This window comes from Takifugu flavidus, chromosome 14 (genome assembly GCF_003711565.1).
Source record: "Takifugu flavidus isolate HTHZ2018 chromosome 14, ASM371156v2, whole genome shotgun sequence".
NCBI lineage: Eukaryota > Metazoa > Chordata > Actinopteri > Tetraodontiformes > Tetraodontidae > Takifugu > Takifugu flavidus.
Window position 1 is genome coordinate 8043037 of NC_079533.1, and position 20646 is coordinate 8063682.

General features: G+C 44.5%; 1 protein-coding gene and 1 long non-coding RNA gene across 11 annotated transcripts in view; both read right to left on the reverse strand.

Moving 5' to 3' along the window:
• Positions 1–8861, reverse strand: part of zbtb20 (zinc finger and BTB domain containing 20) — a 29512-nt gene extending 20651 nt beyond the window's left edge. For 2 of the 8 annotated variants that reach the window (XM_057054901.1, XM_057054897.1), the window contains exons 1-2: positions 8554–8824; positions 2395–2561 (exon numbers count right to left, since the gene is read on the reverse strand). The gene's annotated coding sequence lies outside the window, so the exon portion shown is untranslated. Of the gene's footprint in view, positions 1–2394; positions 2562–3310; positions 3330–7009; positions 7919–7962; positions 8074–8553 lie in introns of those variants that run through there. The other 6 variants (XM_057054900.1, XM_057054903.1, XM_057054902.1 and 3 more) reach the window with 6 other exon arrangements.
• Positions 8862–11473: 2612 nt separating this feature from the next.
• On the reverse strand, positions 11474–20544 carry LOC130537829 (uncharacterized). Of its 3 annotated transcripts, none has more exons than XR_008953703.1 (3): positions 20308–20544; positions 13460–13619; positions 11474–12890 (listed from the first exon to the last, which is right to left on the reverse strand). It is a non-coding gene; the product is annotated as an uncharacterized LOC130537829 (long non-coding RNA). The 3 variants fall into 3 exon arrangements; XR_008953702.1 differs by lacking the exon at positions 20308–20544 and adding an exon at positions 18439–19431; XR_008953701.1 differs by lacking the exon at positions 20308–20544 and having other exon boundaries at positions 13460–14313.
• Positions 20545–20646: the final 102 nt, after the last annotated feature.

Below are 20646 nucleotides of genomic sequence, written 5' to 3' on the forward strand. Positions count from 1 at the left end.
AAACACCTTTAACCCCCCCCCCCCCGAGCGGATTAGGCTAAAGTCAAGAGTTTTAAGAGTCTGCGCCGACTGCCTCTCTACGCATATCGAGGACATTTTGCTGAAAAAAAAAAAAAAAAAGGGCCTCACGGGCTATTAAGAGATCTTCATGAGCCCACAAAGATGCTCATGCTGGGCCTCTCAGACTGTTAGTGCTGAATCGTGATAAAGGGGCATTAATTGATAAATCCAGAGGAGAAATATTGGAACGCCGCGTTTCCAGTTTGGGCATGTTGAAAACACAACCCCAGCAAACGCAGCCATGAACTGTTTTCCCGTCCCTGAACAAAGGCTCCTCCTTCCACGTCCTTGGCAGACAAATGGCAATACGCGCCCGAATACCTGGAAACAATGAAGCCCGCATGGCCGCGCGCCGTACGATTTACACCATGAGCTTGTTGTTTCTCTCAAAGTTGGAGGAATATTCTCTGAAAATGATTTGACCTCTGACAGAAACTTTACTTTACAGTTTTACAAGGTTCTGCGTCATGTGCCTTGGCAACATCTGCCCGCGAGAGCGCAAGCGCCGGCCCGAACTTCCCCAAACGCAAGAGGGTGCTTTAAGCTAGCCTGTGCACCGAGGGTCAGCCGGCGCTCAGAATCTGGCTTTCCCTGAGCCTGCGTTTCAAAGAAAGAGGTCATCATTCTGCAGAACTGGCAAGCTGCGGAACCTCTAATGCGCTGCATTCCAAAATGAAACTGCTGAAAATGGACTTTGTACACTGAAGAAGCAGGAAGAAAAACCCGAAGGTATAAAACTCAGGTGCCACCTGTTTACAGTTCCTATTCATGAGAGGCCAACAGCATTTATCAATGGGCTGGGCTAGTCCAATGTTTACCAGTCATTATATGGAATTTTACAAAACAAGATCAACAAGATTCCACACAGAAATAACCACAAGAAGTGAACACGTATGACCTCTCTCTCTTAGAATATGCAGCGTTGCTCATGAGCTCCATATGAGCAGCGAAAAGTGGCGATTGCGTAACCACTGAACCACAAAGACAAGGCATAAACAGTATGTGTTCCCTCTGAATCTGCAGATACATTCAAGTAAAGGCTTGCTGATTTGTTATATAAAACTCTTTTATGGATTACTTTTACAGACAGGTATGTGAATGTCTTTCCTCCAGGGAAAAGCTATGCAGCCACTTGGAGTTGTTCTACTTGCGTGTCTACTTCAGGCTTATTTGTACAAGCTACAAATGTCTATTTGCCTTTTTCTATGATCTTTACATTCGTTGCAGTTTAGGATGCCTGTTCTAAAACTGCTGTAGTAAAAAAGGGTAAAAGGCATAAGGCGTCAGAGGCAAAATGTGTGGTTTTAATATTTACCCTTTGATCTAATAAGTAGACCTTGTGATTAAGGCAGTTGAGTGGTTAAAATTACATATAGAATCATGAGAAGTTAGAGAGCCAACATAACCTATGCATGAACCATACTTAGAGAATCAACATAGCCTATAGGTGAACCATACTTGATGTACGAGCTGTCACTATTGCTGTTTGGCTACCGGCTGTATGTATGCATGTCACTATTTGAACACCGGCGGTAAATTGCTATGTATATGTGTCCCTGTTTGAACACGTGCTGAAGCTAACAAAGGGTTAATAGAAAAGTAGGAGGGTAGCCGAGGTATGGTCTGTTTGAATGAGGCATCTGTTTAAAAAAAACCCTGTAAGGTACACCTGACTTCTGATAAGTATGTTAAATGGTACTTAAGGGTGGAAACTGGGTTAGAAGTAGCTAACCAAAAGGAGGAGTCCGGGGCGGAGTAGCCCCAGACTCCGAATAGTATAAAAGAGGGGTGATTCTTGTTAGACTTCAGACTTAGCCCGGGCTACTTCTCATGCATGGTGAATTGTGGATCGACAATAAACCATCGTTTGGATCGTGAACCAGCTGACCCTGACTCATCATTCGACTTTGTTGTGGTATCCCCGCACTTCAATTCATTGGCACTGGCATAGGTATATTGACTTAATGAAAACATAAGGTTGAGTGTATTAGCGTAGGGGAAATTCCACGACACTGCCTGGGCAGAAGGAAATCTTTCAATGGACCCAGCTTACGCTGATCAATCCGGCCGTTGGCCTCACCAAAGGTACACACATAATTAGCCTGTGTGTGCTGCTCAAATGTAGGATAGCTAAACTTGATAGCAGCGATCTATAGCTCACCGGGGCTGAAGAGTAACCCAAGACCAGCTGCTGTAGCATTACTATAAAAATCCCACCACATGGCTGCGAGTATTTTCAGCAGACCTTAATGTGATCCTCAGAACTCGCCCCTAATGGGCCCAGTTGGAGTTTCTTAAGATTCTTCGGCGATTTTTCGGCTTTTATTAGTATACCTCAAACGAGTGTCTTCCTCTGTTCGTGTGCTTTTTCGCGGGGGTTTTTCCTCCTCTGAATCCACGTTGGGATGCGTCGGACTGACCCTGAAGAAGCGGGACGAGCGAATAATCAGCGCGATGCCAGCCGAGCCCGCTCCGGCCTAAACGTCTGCATGTTATGTTGCCTTTTCATGAAAAGCAGAAAGAAAGAAAGAAAGAAAAAAAAGTGTCACGTTAGTTTGGGGTTTTTTCTGCGCTGGTGCCACAGTTGACACGACGACGGCTATATCAGCGTTTAATGTGTCCTGACACGTCTGCGGTGAAAACGTGGCAAAGCAAACCAACAACTGGCAGGGTCTTAACAACCTTTTAAGGGAAAACAAAAGAAATTAAACCAAGCTGGCGACTTTTATACACACAATTTGTTTTGCCAGTTGTTTGTCATTGAACAGGTTAGGCCTGCTTCTCCTTTATCACATGGTAAAACTGCCATAAACCCGTCCGTGAAGATAAAAAATTAATTCTGCTCGAACAATAACTCCCGAGCCAATTTTTTTTAATGATTTTCCAGCTTTTTTCAAAGAGTCTTCTTTGAAATTGTTATTTCTTTTCCCTACGAAGGTCATTTCTCAGGGCAGAAAACAATGTAGACGGCATCGGTGCTGGTGGTTTTTTTATTTTTTTTATTTTTCCATTCCCAGTGATGAAAAATTTAAATCTTTTGAAAAGACAAACTCTCACAAAAGAATTTTTCTAAAGACAAAATGACGCTCTCCAACCCTTTTCTCCAACACACTCCACAAAAATACTGTTCTACCCCTCCTGACAGCTGCATTCATAGCATGATAAAACTGCAATAAAATACTATTGTGCAAATACCCCCCCCCCCCCCCCCCCCCCCAAGGTTAAACCTGTCTAACTACGCAGCCTTAACTTTTTCAGAGCTCTCAGCTGGCACGAGCCCTACTGAGGTTTCTTTGTGGGGTTTGGAGAGTTTGTCGGGGTCCTGTTGCTTCACGCGCTATCCCTAAATCCCTTTCAGATACTTCTCCCCTCTGACGAGGCAGCGAGCTCAACATGACTTGTAGAAAACCATATGGGCAGCAGGGTGAACCGAGGACACACACGCACTTTGGCAAACACGCAAGTTCGCTATTAGGATCCAGGGTAATTTTTTTTCTCTCTTGCTCTCGATCTTCCGAATGCCTGGGCCTGCCGTGTGGGGCTGAGGAGGAAGAACACACACCAGTTTTTTTCCCTCTCTCTCTCCCTCTCTCTCTCACACACACGCACGCACAGGTGTGTTATTACGACGGGCTTCAATTTTAACCCGAGCTTTTTACTCGCAAAACGAAAAAAAACAACCGCCTAATGAATAAATGAAACAACAAAACTCGCTTATATTTAATGGTTAAATGACTTCTGGTTATACTGTTGGATATTTGAAGATGAATAGCATTTAAAACAGATGTGAGAGCACAAAGACGGCGGAATCTGCTAACGATTTTAGCAAAGGCAACAGAAACACAAGACCACAACTGGATTGTGTTTTGGACTGTTTATGCTGTGAAGCCATCAAAGGCAGCAATATTTATAGAGTGATATTAAAAGCAACAGGCAGCAAAGAGCGGATTTTATTTTGCATGGCATTAAAATGTTTATAAGAGGCAGGATATTCTAAAAAAAATATGCTAAAAAGTTCATTGTTGTACACGAGCAAACTGCGGTGTCCCGCTCATATGTATATTATATTCATATTGGAAACTCTGAGGATATCTGCGTTCCAGAGAACTTCGTAAAGTTCTGCAGCTCACCAAAGCTTCCTGACAACCACATGGCACATTCACAAACACTCCGTATGCTTTCATTACGCATTCCTGCGATACTTGCAGGGAGGGGAGATTCCAAAACAAAAGCAGTCTGAAAAATGAAAAACATGCCTTAAAGATTTGGGTCTGTTAGTTTTCCATCTTGGATTCCCTGCGAGGTCACTGGGTTTGCAGTGCAACGGGATTGTGTGCAGCCACTTCTGGGGGCCAGACTGTTTCACGTTCTGGATATTAGCCACAGACTTCCTCCCATTCAGAACCACCCGTGTCCTCAGAAACGGTGTCGATGGATGTGGCTGATTTGGCCTCGCATGAAAAAAATGGCGGAAGCAATTTGAAATTTGAGCGCGCTGCACATATGTTCATCAAATAATTGAGAGAACGTCGCACAACAAAACGAAGGTCTATGGCTCCGGATAAAAGAGCCTGGATCCCTTGTCCAGGAGGCAGTTCACCCCCCCCCCCCCAACTCTTAATGTAAAATTCATGTATGTCTATGCTAACGCTCCACCATCAGCAGTCGTTAGGAATAATAAATATGAGCACACCTATAATATCATTTAAATATAAAACGACTTTATAAAGATACAAAGACGCCTGAGGGCTTTTTTGAGGGGTGGGGCTGCCCGGGCAACTAGGGACACAATTATAGAAGAAATTCCAGTGAAACCACCTTTGTAATAAAGATCCGGTAACAAACTTCACGTGTTCTTATACACACAGCTTAATCTTCGATCTTTAAAGTCCATTAAAGGCTTAAAGGCTGTTGATTGTAAGACGTAACAATTAACTTTAAGGCGCACACCTGAAAACTGCCTCAGCTGGCAGCTTCATCAAAGATTAATTCTGGTTCATGAGGGAATCTCAACAAGTAATATACATAAACGCCCCCCCCACCAACAAAAAAGTAGGGGGAAATGGATAAACAGTGTCTGAGACAGAAAGGCCAAGCCGTTAACAAGGACTGTGACATTCTGGATGCAATCCACAAAGTGGCTCGTTATATCGATGGATCTCCACTGTACTCCCAAAATGGCTGCCAAATATGTTCAACTAGACCAGACAAAGTGCCAGAATGAACTCAGCTGCATATTTTACACCAGTACAAGGCTCTACTTCAAATTTGCCTTTAAATAATGAAACACGCTTCAGCTACAACAATCACAATCGCGTTCTGATGGTTTAAAAATGATAAGAATTGTACCAAATGTGCAGTTTAAATGACGTATATTGGAGGATTTTAAAATTGCACAATGGTAACGCAAACAACACACTTCCCGCTACTGTCCGAATTCTGTGCAGAAATAAAACCTTTACAGGAGAGCTGCGCTGAAACAATGGGATGTATTCCTGCATTTAATAACGTAGGATGTGGGCCACAAGCATTACCAGAATAACCTGGTAAAAGCCTGGTGGAGATGGCGTGGGAACAACCAGAATTTTGGCATTGTGGGGCTTCAGAGAGATATCCCGTCTATTTGGACAGCAGTGTCTTTGCGCTGCTTACAATTTTTTTTATATATATATATATTTCTATTTTTTGGAAGACCGACCCGCCATCTGTGTGTACGTACAGTACGAGATTACTGCGCGTGTGTATTTTATTTTATTTTTTCCTCGATTTGTCTTTAATCTCATCCAAAGAAAAGCAGCCTTTGTCTTCTTGCAGCATGGTATCCTTACACATTCACACTTGAGTAAACCCAAATAATGGGCTGGGGGGGGGGAATGTGCAAGAGTCCCTAAATCAACTCGAAAACATTTTAAAATTAAATGCTCGGGACACATTATGTCAATCTGTTGGTCGATAAATAATTGCTGTAAGTGGAAAGAGAGTGACAATCTAGAGAGGACGAGTGAAGGGTGGTGAAGCGGGAGAAAACTGGGATTGATTGCTGAGGGTCGATTAACTGAACACCTCTCCCCCTCCTTATCCTCATCTACAAAAGGTGTAGACAATTTCTGCAGGTCTCCTTCATACAATAATGAGTTCTCCTGGTATGCCGACATGCCCTTAAATATTCATTAGTCATGGGTGGCTTAGCTGTGGTATAGTCAGCACACAACTAGCAATGGATAAAAGATTAATGGCACATGTAGAATATATTTACACAAATATGCACAAACCGAAGCTAAGCACAAAATATTGTGGATTATTAATACTTCCAATGATTTCTGCCCCCAATAATGCTGCTATTCTAGACACTACTGGGGCAAAAAAAAAGGACTTTTCCCCATGCTCACTCATACAGTGCCCTCCAAATAAATCATCTAATGAATACAGGCTTTCTTTTCACATCCACGTCTCATATTATTTCCACTTTGCTCACTCGCATGCATCTGGCCAATCAATGCTGACCAATTGTTACAACAGATTTCTGGTGTGAAGGTGAAATCCAGCACCAAAGTAAACACTCTCCGTTCCTTTTCCAGCTGCAGGAGCAGCTCTGTGTTCTCCAAAAAGGTGCTCCATTCAGAAAGGCATCATCTAAAGCCACCAATTACATAACCGAGCCTATATGATGGCAGCCCCGGCTGCATCCTGGAAGCATATTGTGAATGAAGGCAGGAGAGAGGAAGTGATCACAGGGAAAAGGCGATGAAGGCGCAATTAGGTGGTAAATCCTACACACACACACACACACAAACACGCACGCACGCACGTCCACAGACCGTGGCACTGCGCTGAGGGCAGCCGGGAGCAGCACTGAACCCTCCCGCAGCCTCCTCTTCCTCGGCCAAGCCGCGAGAGTGACCGCAGCACCTCTGACACCGCGGACGCGTCGACGCCAAACGCTTCCTACCTGCGCACAACTTGTGGAGAGTGGGACGCGCGGCGTGGAGGGCTTCCAACGGACGGACACAACTACGCGACGCCTTACTTTCTTTATCTGACAAAGCCAAACGCGCAGACGTCTGCGAACACACACACACACACACACACTCGCACGCACGCACATAAAACGCTCGATCGCTCTCGTGTTCAATAGCTTGCACGTATCGACTGAGCACCGGCTCCCTTTGGCCCCCTTTTTTGTGGAGAGTCATGGCTTCATTCATTTTTTATGGCGCCGATGCTGCACACATACACACCTATTTTTATTTTTAAGCGGTGTGCCGGAGCGCTGCTGCCGTCCACCAGCCAAACACCAACGAATCACGCTTTGTGCGCGTTTAATTTGCAATATAATGTTTTAAAGGGAACGCGCGAAGCGTCTCTTGCAACTTTAATTACACTAGAACACAGTCCCATATCTAGGCCATCCTTCAACACCCCCCACCCCCTCCAAAATATATTTCAAAAATCCTCACATAACGTTATTATTCTCTTAATAAGGCAGGCTGTGCGTAAAAGCGGGTCGCGACAGTTTAAGCCTTCCTCCCCCCATTTTTGGAGAAGTATGCCATCAAAATCCAGAGTCCCGCCAGAGATATGGCTTTGATTTATCTCGGGAAAATAAAAATAACCTTTTCTGTTCTTTTAACATCAGATGGCCGCCTTTCCCCCCGCTCACCGAGCACATCTTAATATAGCTCCCTCTCATAAACGCCACGTCGATTTGATATTAATTCTTTTTTTTTTCCTTTCTTTTTTTTAAAAAAATGAGGTTAAACCTCTGAGCGCTGCTGCTACGGTGGCGCCTCTTCAAAACGGGAATTATCCCGTTTAAAAATAAAGATGTAATGGAAAGGTTTCTGCCGAGAGTTCGCTCCGGTGGTTATTCGGAACGCACGTCTCCAGATCCAGCCAACTAACCTGAAAGACAAATGCGCACGTCGGCCACAGTTGTTCCGGCTCACAGCGTGTCCAGACGTGAACGGGCGCCCTCCGAGCACCGCTGGGGCTTCGCTTAGTTGGGAAATAAACCTGTAAACACAGTTTGACCGGCTATTGTCCTCAAGTGTGTACCCCCCGCGGCCGGCTCACGGGCAAAGCCGACGGGGCTAAAGGGAACGGGCACGCTGAGGATTGTGACAGATGGGGAAACTTGCGTCACGCCGGGGCAGCGCGTTCGCTAGTCGGGTATAAATGGACAACAAACCCCCCGTCGGCCCGAGCTGGGTCCCCGGAACACGCGGAGCTCGCTTCTATTCAACTGGTACGACGGCGTCACGTTCGTCCAACGTCCGAAAACCCGCTGAAGAATTTAAGTTTGCGGGTGGACACAGCGTGGTCGTTTTTGCTGCCCAGGGAAGCCGGCCACAACTACGTGGAAGTCCGCTGCGTTTTCACGCCGATCCTCAACTTATGTGGGAATCTGTCGTCCGGGGGGAACTCCTGTCGTTTCCCCTGCGTGATATAGATTCTACCGACCCATCCCTGTTCCTACTTTTCTCGATTCCTTACCTGCACTTCCAAAAAAAGTGGCGACAGCGTTCCCGCGGATCCTCTGCTTTCTCCCCGGCGAAGCGTCTTTTTTTTTGTTTTAAAAAAAATATATTCTTATTTTTTATTTTTTCCCTCTCTCAATATGTTCCTTTACTTTGTTTCATTTCTCACTTCCATCTTCTTTTCATCTCATCAATAAACACACGCTGCAGCCTACCTTCATAGAGCAGCTCGGTTCAAGTGTGCCCTCCCATTTTTTAACTATACATCGAGTACTTTGAGGGGTGGTGGTGATGATGGTGGTGGGGGGAGGGTGGAGGTGGGGGGGGGGACAAGCAGGCACGCCTTTTCACTTAAAGCTCCTATTGGAAGAACGGTCTTGGGTTGGATCTCAAACCCGTCAACATTATTATGTCCCAATAGCAGAGAGCTCAGTGGGACGGAGAAAGCGGCTCCATTATGGCTCTCCGGAGGTGGTGGGAGTAATAGTAATACCCCAGCAGTAGTAGTAATAGTAGTAATAGTAGTAGTGTTACTCCTAGTCAGGGTGTAGTGTGCTTGTCAACCAGCAACAGCGATGTGATTAGAGCAGGCACATCAGCGAAATTAACAAATTGTCTTAACTACCTACACCTTATTTTTTCCTCATATACTTCCTCTCTTTTTTTTTAAACACTCGTCAGCTCTCAGCGCCGCTTGTTCAAACCAGAAGTGACTGTAATTGTGAATGAAGTGAAATCCATCCCCGGTATGGCTCAAAAGGAACGGGGAAATTATCGTCTCTGTGTCCGTCAGTCGACCGAACTTCCCATTGGTCGGCTCAGCTGTCAGTCAAGCCAGCCAGCTGCGCCGCGGCCTCCTATTGGACCGCGATGCCGTCAATCACCTCAAGTACCAACAAGCTAGATTGTCTGCCCCGTTTTCTACTTTCTACGCATTTCTATTTTCTCATTTATTTATTTTTTATCGTCCCGAGCTGACCTCGAGTTAGCGAGCAGGGGGGGAAATCGCGTCGGTTTAACCGGCCAATCAGATTTGGGAAAGCAATTGCTTTCTTCTTATTGTTGTTGATTTTTTTTAGTCATTATCCAACGCCTTGAGATACGTTCAGGCTGGCACAGAATAAAGCAGTAATGGGTCATGTGGGACGCCCCCTCCCCCACCCACCGCCTTAATGCCCCCTCCATGTCTAGACAGTGACAGGTGTGTGTGTGTGTGTTTGTGCGTGCATGTGTGTGTGTGAGTGTGCACGCTTTCACTAGTTCGCGGAAAATGATCGAGCCTCAGATGGAAAGTTTCTATTCCGTTGTATTCAGGAAACAGCGTCAAACATAAACACTTCTACGTACTGTAAAATAAGCTTTCTCCGACAAAGAGGTCAGCTAAGGTTACTCGCCTGCAGCTACTGTGACACCATACTTCGCCCTGCCTCCCCAGCTGCTCCGCCCTGCAGCCTTCTAAACTTTATTTTATTTCTTCTTTTTTTCCTATCATTCCCCTCCCCCGTGAAAGCAGCACGTTGTGTTTAGGGTTGTCCAGCGATGGCGGAGAAAGAGGTGTTGCTTCAAATAATCGCCATCTCGAATGCGGGGAAGGCTCCATATGGATATTGTTGCGTGTGCACGGTGGCGAGCACCCGGGGCACCCGCTTGCCTTTGCGCGCCATCTGCAGGACTGCGATGTGGATTTAATGCGGCGGGTTCACCGGAGGACACACTTTCGTCACTCTTTTGACCTAGTTTAACCAGAAAACCACCGGCGGCCTTAATGCGCTCCTTTGCCACCCGATCCCGAGTTTCATCTGCATATTTGTTCGTCGGAACTCCGCAATGTTCGATCCTTGTGATCTTTATTATAACGGCCGGGTCATATTGCACAAGGTTAAACTGACTCAAGCGCGGGCCGTGCGTGGGGAGTAATGACGGTTATTATAGGGAAATGAATCACGTTTTTAAGTGCTTTAAGATGTATTTCTGAAAAGGAAGTTCAACGAAAACAGTCACATTAACATGGGATCCAGCAATAATGCTAACCACAAATGTTTTAGTGTTTGTTTTTTAACCTTAAACAAAATGGAGGTTGGTGTTGTTTAATCAAGTATGCACCACAAGAAGGAACAAATAAAGTCATATAACTGCAGAGAACACGGTGCATTTGTTTTCCTGCCAAATGAAACTGTTTGTGTTGCATCTTATCCAGCCTGACAACCTGAACCTGTTTTCAGTTCACACCCTCTGTAAATCAGATGAGAATAGCAGCCAGCAGCTGCAACAATGTCTGATGTCTGACATACTTTTAGTTCTCTACAAAACAAAGTCCTCTGCAAGGTTTAGGGTGAAGAGAGATGATAAGAATGGTCCCCGTATTTAAAATCACCAACAAAGTAGCCGAGTCTTGCAACACTTTGTTGCAGACTACAACTTTGGAATACAGAGAGTTACACACGTCTCATCTTTAGACGCAGAAACAACAAAATCAGAATAATGTGACTTTGTTAGGATTCATCTTTGCTTTGGTAAGCTCTTAATGTGTCAATTACGGTGCCTAAAATAACTAGTTTTTGTAACTGCACTGCATATCTGTGACAACATGTTACGTGTTTCTCTGAAACTCTCACAAAGTGATCACAGAAAAGCAAGATGTGAGAGAAAGCCGTCTTTTTTCTCACATATTTGCATGTTTTTCCCATCCTTCATGGGTTGGGATGCCTCTTTTTTCCATCCAAGAGTTTGCAAATCAAAAAATGGTTACCATACAAAGTCTAGCGTTGTTGCACCACGAAACACGGACCATCTGTCACTGTTACGCTGGTTTATTCTTTTATGGTAGGACTGCTTATAAATCAACAAGTCTCAAGGATTCCTGAATGTGCGCTTATGCTAATTTGCCACACAATTGTTACAGGAAATGTGAGGTTTGGATTACAAAGAAGTCGAAATTGCTTAAACAAAGTGTTTAATCCAGCTGAGAGAGCTCATCAGACTGCCATTTGAAAAAAAAATATGTATGCAAATAAATAAAACATAAGCAAACAAAACACAAGCAGGCACAGCAGATAGCAATAAATTATGAAAAGTGATGGATTGCTGGGACAGCCAATAGTTCTCTTTATTAAAATATTCTTAGAATTTGCTGTCATGGAGCTGCTGGAACATTAATGTTTTACCTTTACCTTTTGTGCATCATGAACCTGCCAATTCAACAACACAACCAAAGCCGTTCTCATCTTCTTGACACCGACACAGTGGGAAGCAACTCGTCAGACAGAAATAGTCACCAAAATAAATAAAGAAATCACATCACATGTCATTTTTCATGTGTTTTCATTTATGCCGTGACATCACTTCTGCTGTCTCTTTGTTCCGCGTTTGCATGTGGCCGCCGTCTTAATTTGAGTCTTTGCATGAATTTTCCTACAGTGCCATGTGGCGGCCTCCCCCAGAATCCATACGTGTGTCGCGTTAAACCGGTTCCACCTCCGCCCGGTCTCTTCTGGAGGTACTTTAAGGTGGCATCAACGAGCAAGCGCAGTGCTGTCTGCTCTGGATGGTGGTCCAAGTGGTGCTGTAAATGATTAAAAGGCCGCACTTGTCTGTCAGCTTTGAGGCTGATACAGGGATAATGTCCCCTGCTCTCTGCAGCTTCGTGCTCAGCTCCCCGCCTTGTCATTCCTCCCCCCTCAGCAACTGAGGCTAATTCCATTTAAGTTCACTTCTCCTTATTTCAACTAGACTGTATGAAATACATTTTCCTGCTTTCTCTGACACTTTTAATTGCCCTAAACAAAATTGCCTTAGTGTTTGTGTTTCTAAAAGAGCAAATTCACTGAATTTACTTTGTATGTATCGTGAATATTAATGCATCACTCGGGCCCTTTATAGATTCTCATTGTATGTCTCTGTGCTGCACTTAATTTTGCTCAAATGACATTCTGATTATCTCCTCCATGTGTTAGAGTTAATTATTGCTGTTTGAAAATGTACTTTAGCTGTAGGCGCAAATGCTATGGCTTCGGACATAGGCCTTGAAGAGAATTATTTTATCTTGTTAGCATCTTTTATCTTATTAGCATGTGTTATACTATATGTTTTTGTTTTATGTTACAGTTAGTTTAGAAGTTAGGAATACTATATACTCTTTAGTAGGAATACACATAAGCAAGTCAGTTGACCCTTCCTTGACCTGAATACTGTTCAGACAGTTGGAGCCAGGCAGACAGGAAATGGTAGACCCCCATCGTAAAACATGACAACGTAGTTTACTGGTGTTGATAAGTTCCTTGGCAGGAATGACCTCTGACCTGGCCATCTGGGGAAGATAATGGAGAAGAAGGACCGCACCAACACCAAAGGAGGCTGGACGAAGAAGATGGGGTCATCCAAGAAGAAGGACTGGATTGGACTGAATTAGCATCAATAATTTACATATATCTTTCTATAAAAGACTGGGTCAAGGGATAGTTAGGTCGTCAGACTTCATGCCCTGACAATTGACTTGTTGTTGCTAGGGTTATGAACTGGCCCAGAGCTCTGTAATATTTGTATCTTGAATTGATTCTGTTTGCTAAATACATTTTGAAATTGACATTTGTTTACTTGAAGTCTTCATTTAAAGAACACGCGGATTGGCAGTGACACACGAGAGGTATTGCAATCCAACAGCCTCCTGTTTATCTGTGAGGGTGAGAACATCCCCAGATGTGGCTGAAGCCATGTATGGAATACACCAAATGGTCTGAGATAGAGACATCTGTTGCAACGTTTGTCAGCTGCATCTAAATGGTGCCGTTGTTTAGCCAGTTGTGGAAAAAGCCCAAGGTGAGGTGCGAGGACAAGGATAAAAGCTCCGAGATTGCAGCACCTCAGCACACTCTCACTCAGTCTGCATTCCACTCTGTCTATGAGACTTCAAATCAAATACTCACATTATTGTTTCTCTGATCTGAATCATCTTCATTTCGCTCTCACCGGACACACATAAAGAAATTTTCCACAACACGTATCTGGTATTCCGGTTTGGTGCCATCTACATGCAGGAGGTGGCTGACGGTTCTTCCCGATCGATATCTGAGACAGTTCTGACCTCTGCAGAGCAGCAAGGAGACAAAACATTGCCATTCAAAACGCATTTCATGTTTTGCAAAACATCCTAATAGAATCTCAAACAGAGTGTTTAATATCTGGCTGAGTGAGCTCATCACACGGCGGTTTAAAAGGAAGAGTTTTACATTTTTCAAGCAAGGTTCTGAAACTCGACTGTGTGGTTCTGCTCTGGGAGTCAGGGTTAGAGTTAGTCACGGAGCAATAATCACCTGAAATAAAGAAGCAGACACAATCTTTCATAATCACCGAGCGCCTGCACTTTGAAGGACAGCACAACCGATACAACTTGCTCCTCTGCATTGTTTAAATTCCATCTGTGTGACATCACCTCACAGTGCTCAGTTCATGCTGGCGACACTCGAGTCCAAGTCCCCAACTGTGGCCACTCTAATGTATTTCCACAGCATTAAATCATTCCCTTTGTGCTCTCAGGCTCATTTTGAGGGGCAAAAAAGTGAATATATTTGTGTAAGCTCATATAACAATTCAGAGCAACCTGGGGTTTGCAGTATGCAATTCAGAGCAACTCCTACGTGCAGAGTTTTTACAATCAAGCACTATCAAAACACTTCAGTCAAAAGGCTCGACTCGACACAATCCTGTTCACAGCTACCGGCAGCCAGCACGCATATAAACAGGAAACTGAGTTGCCATTTAAATGTCCCAAGTTTCAAGTGATATCAATTAATGTATGATGTTTGTACTGTTACACGTTAAAATGTCTTCTGAGTATTAGTCGAAGTTGGAACATATCTTCTTTATCAGGCCTACATCGCACTTATGACAGGTTTTGCACACGTTTTATTAATATGTTGATGTTGAAAAATCAAATGTTTAAATTAAATGATGAACCAGCGTTAATGTGTTGTAGTACCCACACTAGCCAGATGATGGCGGGCTGATCCAACAATAAGACTGACCACAATGTGTAAGGATTAAGTTTGTGATATGTTTGGATCTCTTATATTACTGAATGCTAAAGTGGCAGCAGTTTGAATGAAAAATAAAAACATTAATGCATAACTCATATCCGCCATAATAACAATAATAATAAAAACTTATGCATGTGCAGTTAGATCGAAGTATTTAATGCTTTTCTTTGCTGTAAAATAATGTGAAAGGTTCTCACTAATACAACCCAGTGTGAACTAGTATTAACATGCTGCTCTTGCTTAAAATGCAACAACAAGTTGGTTGGGTGGCAGAAACGGCAGGTTGCTGCAAGCTAACCAGCTGCTGTAGACTAGCATTAGTCATGATGGAAAACACCTTGTTCACCATCTCTGTGGTTGTTTCACTCCTTCGCCAGGCTGCCAGCGCTGCCAGTAGCATGCACAATAGGGCTGTTCAGGTGGCTTTGAATATCCGTGGCTGAAAATGTAAAACTATTTGGCCTTCTTTTCATGTAGGTTTGATGCGTTTGACATTTAGATGTAATCAGCAAGCAACCTTGAAAAGTAAATGGATCTTTGAGCGATGTGTTAGTCAGAGCGGCGGTATGTGTAGAACACCCACGCGTCTCTGCCTCTGCTCTCTGTGGAAGGCTGGCACGTCCAACGTTTCTCTGACGTATCTACTGGGAGAGTTCGATTTTAATGTTCCCTCCGTCTGCTGGCAGAAAACCTGCTCTTTATTAGTGACGTCTAATCAGCTCAGATGATGTCTTTTTAAATGCTCCTCAGAAGGCATGACATGAAGATTGGAGGCACGGTCTTCATCATTTAGCATGAACCGCTCATGCCCTGAACAATGTTCAGCAATTTCAACAGCTTTTCTTCCCCCTATTTTGCTGTTTGAAAGAATTGGATTATTCACGAGTGACTCATCACTAATGTGCGAGGCATGCTGCTTCATGTTGGCACTGCCAGACGAGCTCCTTAAGCTGCTGAAAGATTACGTCTACAGTCACAAATAAGCGTTTGTGTTTATTTTATACACTTAATTAAATGCAAATACCGGCCTCGCTCTTTATCCTGGTTAAATTTACTCATCAGCCTCAAAGACCCCAAAACACACATCTTTAATAGCTTTTCTAGTCTGACAGTTGCAAACAAACTACAAACACTTTTAGAACATTTGAACAGCGTGAATTGTTCACATAAAAATCTTTGACAAGCTTCTTCCTGTCAGTATGAGGCCGCGATACACTGGAATCCAATAATGTGGCGTATTTACATTCAAATTCCCTCAGTTTTCTGCTATTAACAGTATATAAACTCATCTTTTCACCAACAAAAGGAACCGTCTTACACTTCCGATGCCTTTTTAGGCCCTATGGTGCCGTTTTCTGGTCTCAAAGCAACCACAAACATGCCAGTTTACACATCAACAGAGCACAGACGGATATTCTGGCACACATCAACTATCAGTGTGAAGGAATCGTGTCCATGTGTCTTTTATAAAGACAGGTTTTATTGCACCAGGTTACTCCAGACTAGATATTATCACTATTGTTATTAGCTGCGGGTATCAGCGCTGCAGTGTGGGACAGATTAAATCCAGCCCTAAAATCATTGCATATCTGGTAAATATGTTGAATATTTTCCCCCTCTGTTCCACAGATCTGAGAATCTGCAGTCACCACAGTAATAAATAATTCTTCATATTCTTTGAAGATCAAATTACATAACATAATTTTGCAAGGAGACAGGAAATGGCGCATATCACATTTATAGAGAATATACACACATTTATAGAGAGAAGCAAAATGATATTGACGATATTAACCCAGGGGAGGCTGGTGTGTCACATTCATTACCTGATGGTTCAAACCCCCGGAAAGTTGCAGTCGTTGTGCTCGCAGCTGCCAGAATCTTCACAAAGAGACACAAAAACAGGACACTACCTGGAGCAAACATGCAGACACCTGTGGGGGGCTCAGAAACGGCCTCCCGCTGCTCACACCCGCTGATATTTTGGAATCTCTTCTAAGTAGAGGCCAGCAAGACTAGCAGTATTTTTTTACATCGCTAAAACAATGCTAAAATTAACCCCCCCGTCTATGCCAACACGAATTAACGGGAAGAAAATTTAAATTCTTATTGAACGAAAACACTTTGTTCCTGCATTATCGCCGCAAAAACCAAAATAGCTTCATGAGAAGTATGTCAGTGATGTAGTATTAATGACATGCTATGGCTGCTCACTGAGCCGGTCACTTGTTCTGCATAGATTTAGCCTGTTTAGATGCCCAGTGCTCGCCCTTGGCCTAGTTACTGTTCAGTGCAGAGGGACCAAATAGAGCTGAAAGACCAAAAGCAGGAGACGCCGATGGACGCAGCAGACGTTTGGGTGAGTCCTCTCAGAGGGAATTATTCAAACCAGGAGTGAACGTGTATCGGTGGGGTTGATTTGAGGATCTAGAATGGAATAAAACAGAAGCATACTGATTATTTTTAGTGTGCACGCGCGTGTGTTGGTGTGTGCGCCACTTTCGAATAATGAGTCTCGAGAAGTGTTCGAACGTGCGTCTCTTTTCATTTCTGTCACGGCCGTAAGAAACATCCCGACAGACGGGAGAATTCGCTCTTCCTGAGGCTCTGTGGCATTTTCAGGTGACTTCAGCAACACCTCTGCTGACAATTAGCAGGAACGAGTGTAGAACAAGAAAACAGGGGCCGCCTGCTACAAATGACAGCGATGATGTGGAGTGTTGTTGGACGCTAAAACAAATGCTCCAGTAATGAAGAACAACACTTTAAACAAAGCTCTTTTTTTCTGGTTCTCTCTGGGTTCTTTACTTATTTTGTAAATGGTTAAAGCAATAATGGCTCCAACTATGAAGCTCTTGTAGAGCTCTTCACTGACGTCTTCACTGACGTCACCACCAAGAATACTGATTCACTTCCTGTTTCACCTTACAATACAGTATTCTCACTATTCTTTCTTTCGTGGCCTCTTTGTTCCGAGGCCCTGCTGTTTATTTAAAAATGAAACCTTTAAATTAAATTAGACTAATTTCAAATTCCTTAAGCTCTGTCAATATTGCGTTAAAAATGTGTGATTGCAGAATGTGATCAGGTGACGCTGAAGACTAGTTACAGATTCCCTATATCCGACAAGCTGTGTTTCATCCCATGATGACGTTATGACCATTTAACACCCTCTTACTCTTCATTTTTTTTAAATAAAAAAAAAAAATTCAATAAAAATGTTTGTCTCTGCTCACGTCATTAAAATACCAACAAACGATGCTATTGTGTAGCTTAAATATTCCCATAAAGAGCCGCAGAGGCACAAAGATGAAGGTCAGCTAAGGAGACTTTTATGAATGGACATTGACATTCATCCTGTAGTGGAAGTGATGTAATTAAAGTAGCCTCTCCTAGCATGCAATTACTGAGCACGGCATTAACGAGATGTGAGACGGGGAGTGTGTCTATAGCAGTCATCTTCTGAGCAGCGCAGCCATGTATGAACGTTCACCGCACATTTCTGATCCAAACCTCTACTCTTCACCTCAGGGGATAAATGTGTTCATCATTTAGAATTGCTTTATTGCTGCACCATTGCCCCTGCATTGTGGGGAGCTGGGAAGTGGGTGAGGGGTGGGTTTGTGCAATTATAAAACTGATGATGTAAAGACAGTGAAGCACACGTTCCCCCTAACGCGACTCTGAGTGGTACGGCCCACTGGCTTAAAGGCAGAGAGCACCTTTTTCTTGCGTTAACATGGTTAACGTGCCAATAAGGCAGGATCGAAATCACACAATAGTTTATTCAAGAGGCGTTCCTGGAAAGATAACATTCATAATGTACTCAGTTTATTCATAACTCTGTAGCGTGTGAAGGATTTACAAACCCCGCCAACCCTGAAACTGTCTTCAGGTTTCTGGTTATTAATCATCCTCCAGGCTTCTCGTCCTCTTCCAAAATAAACAGATGCAGGAACAGCCTCGTTCTCTTTAGAGGAAGCCGATGAAACGTTTGAAATGATTTCCGACTGTCATAAAAGAATGAATCCATAGACCTGTTGAGTTTCCCCACAGGATTTCAACAGGCTGGCGGTGTTGAGATGCTGACGCAGGCCCCTCGTTGGCTGTGTCACTCTTATTAGCCACTTGGACAGAGAGATTTTAGAGTCAGGTGTGGAAATCCATTGCAGAGTTGCCTCCTCAGCCCTCATCACTACGACGGCAATCATATGACAACAACAAGCTCCTCCGTCGCCATGGCAACAACTGCACCATTGCTAAGGCAACAGCTGCAGAGTGCTACAACACACATTTCCAATCTTATTATTTAAACCAGTGTGTGTAGGCGCGTGCACGTGCGTGCGTTTGAGTGGCAGAGAGAGGCTGAAAAAGACGACGGAACACAGATTTGGTCTCATCTTTCTCCGCTTTGTGTTTTCTTTTTCTGCGATGCATATGTAATTCACACTCTCCTCCTAAACACATTTTCTTTCGGTCTAATTCCTTCTGTCACACACGCACGCACGCACGCACACACACACACACACAGTCACTCACTCACTCACTCACTCACTCACTCACTCACTCACTCACTCACTCACTCACCCACTCTCACTCTCTTCCTCTCTCTCCTCCTCTGTCCCCTCCCGCAGTTCTTCCTCTCCATCCTTTGCTGCCTTGCTATCTTATTCTGTTTCTCTTTTTCCATTTTTCCAAAAAGCGACCCCCCCCTTTTTTTTTTTCTAATTCACACCACCTTTGCTTTCCATCTCCATCTCCATCCCCATCCTTCCTCCTTCTCTTTTCACCCCGTCCTTTTTCCTTCCCCCCCTCCCGTCGTTTGTCTCTAGCCTCGGAACCGAAGACTGGATACACTCTCACCTTCATTATTCTCTCTCGTACTAAACTGCGAGACCACCCCTCACTCCTCTTCCCTCTCTTTGCTCGCTCTCTATTTCCCTGTGGCCCTCCCCCTCCCTTTTCATGTTTCCCCCCTCCCTCCATCCTCTTTTTCCGTCGCCGCTTCAGTTAGTCAAAGAACAGATTCACGGAAGGAGAGAAAAGGGGGGAAAGACTGGACGAGAGTGAGAGTGCAGGAGCGGGGCAGGCTGGGGCGAGGGGTGCGGGGTCTCAGCCCTCTGTCGTGGGGGGGTTGAGGGGGTTGAGATACACCCCAATATTTTGCTATAAGTACCATGGACTGCCTCTGCATTGTGACTACAAAGGTAAGCCCGTCTGTTCCCTACTTTAGTTGATTGTGGGAGAGAGAGCGCGAGTGAGGCATCACAACTGTGTCTTCATACAGAAAATCATTGTCCCTCATCTTTCTTTCATTTGAATAATACAAGTTTTCATCTCAAATCCCCCCCCCCCCCTCCCCCCATGGATATGTTTCTATATTTGGTTTCTCTTTTGATTTTTAGAGAGGCTGTTTCTCTCCGGCTGGCCCTGTTTCCTACTCTTTCAGCATTACCTATCTCTGCTTTGTAATCTTACCAACAGTGTGTGTGTGTGGGGGGGGGGGGCTGACCTGTGTGGATGTACGGTAGTAAAAACGGCAGCGAGCCAGTGGGGGGGACTGCATGTGTGGAGCATTTAATCGCGCCCAAGATGCAGGATACTCCAGCGGACGCTAAATCGGAGTCAGCTCGCACCTCCGCCGTGCAGGCGCACGTTACAGCCACCCACCGAGCATCTGCACCCGCATGGGGTACGAGAGCTGTGTTATATCACGCACGTGTGCTCGGCGTCCTCACCCCTGCCCCTGCTCCACCGCTCGAGAAAGGCGCCGTTCGCCGGACCCTCTCAGTCCAGGTGGCTCTCAGACGGGTTTCCAATTTCCTCCTGGGAATGTTTGACGCGGAGCAACAGAACGCAGCAGCTGCATCTGGGGGCCTTCTTTTTGGGAGGAAGTGATGGCAGAAAGTGGGAGACGGAAACACACGCACCAATTTGGGCGGTGATGTCATAATGAGGAAAAATTTCACTTGGGCTTAGCTCGTGGAAAACGGAAGTGAGTACAGCTGGCCGTTTCAGACGGATTACATAAGTGTGTGCTTAACCGTGGCACATTACATTCATTGGCTTATCAAACA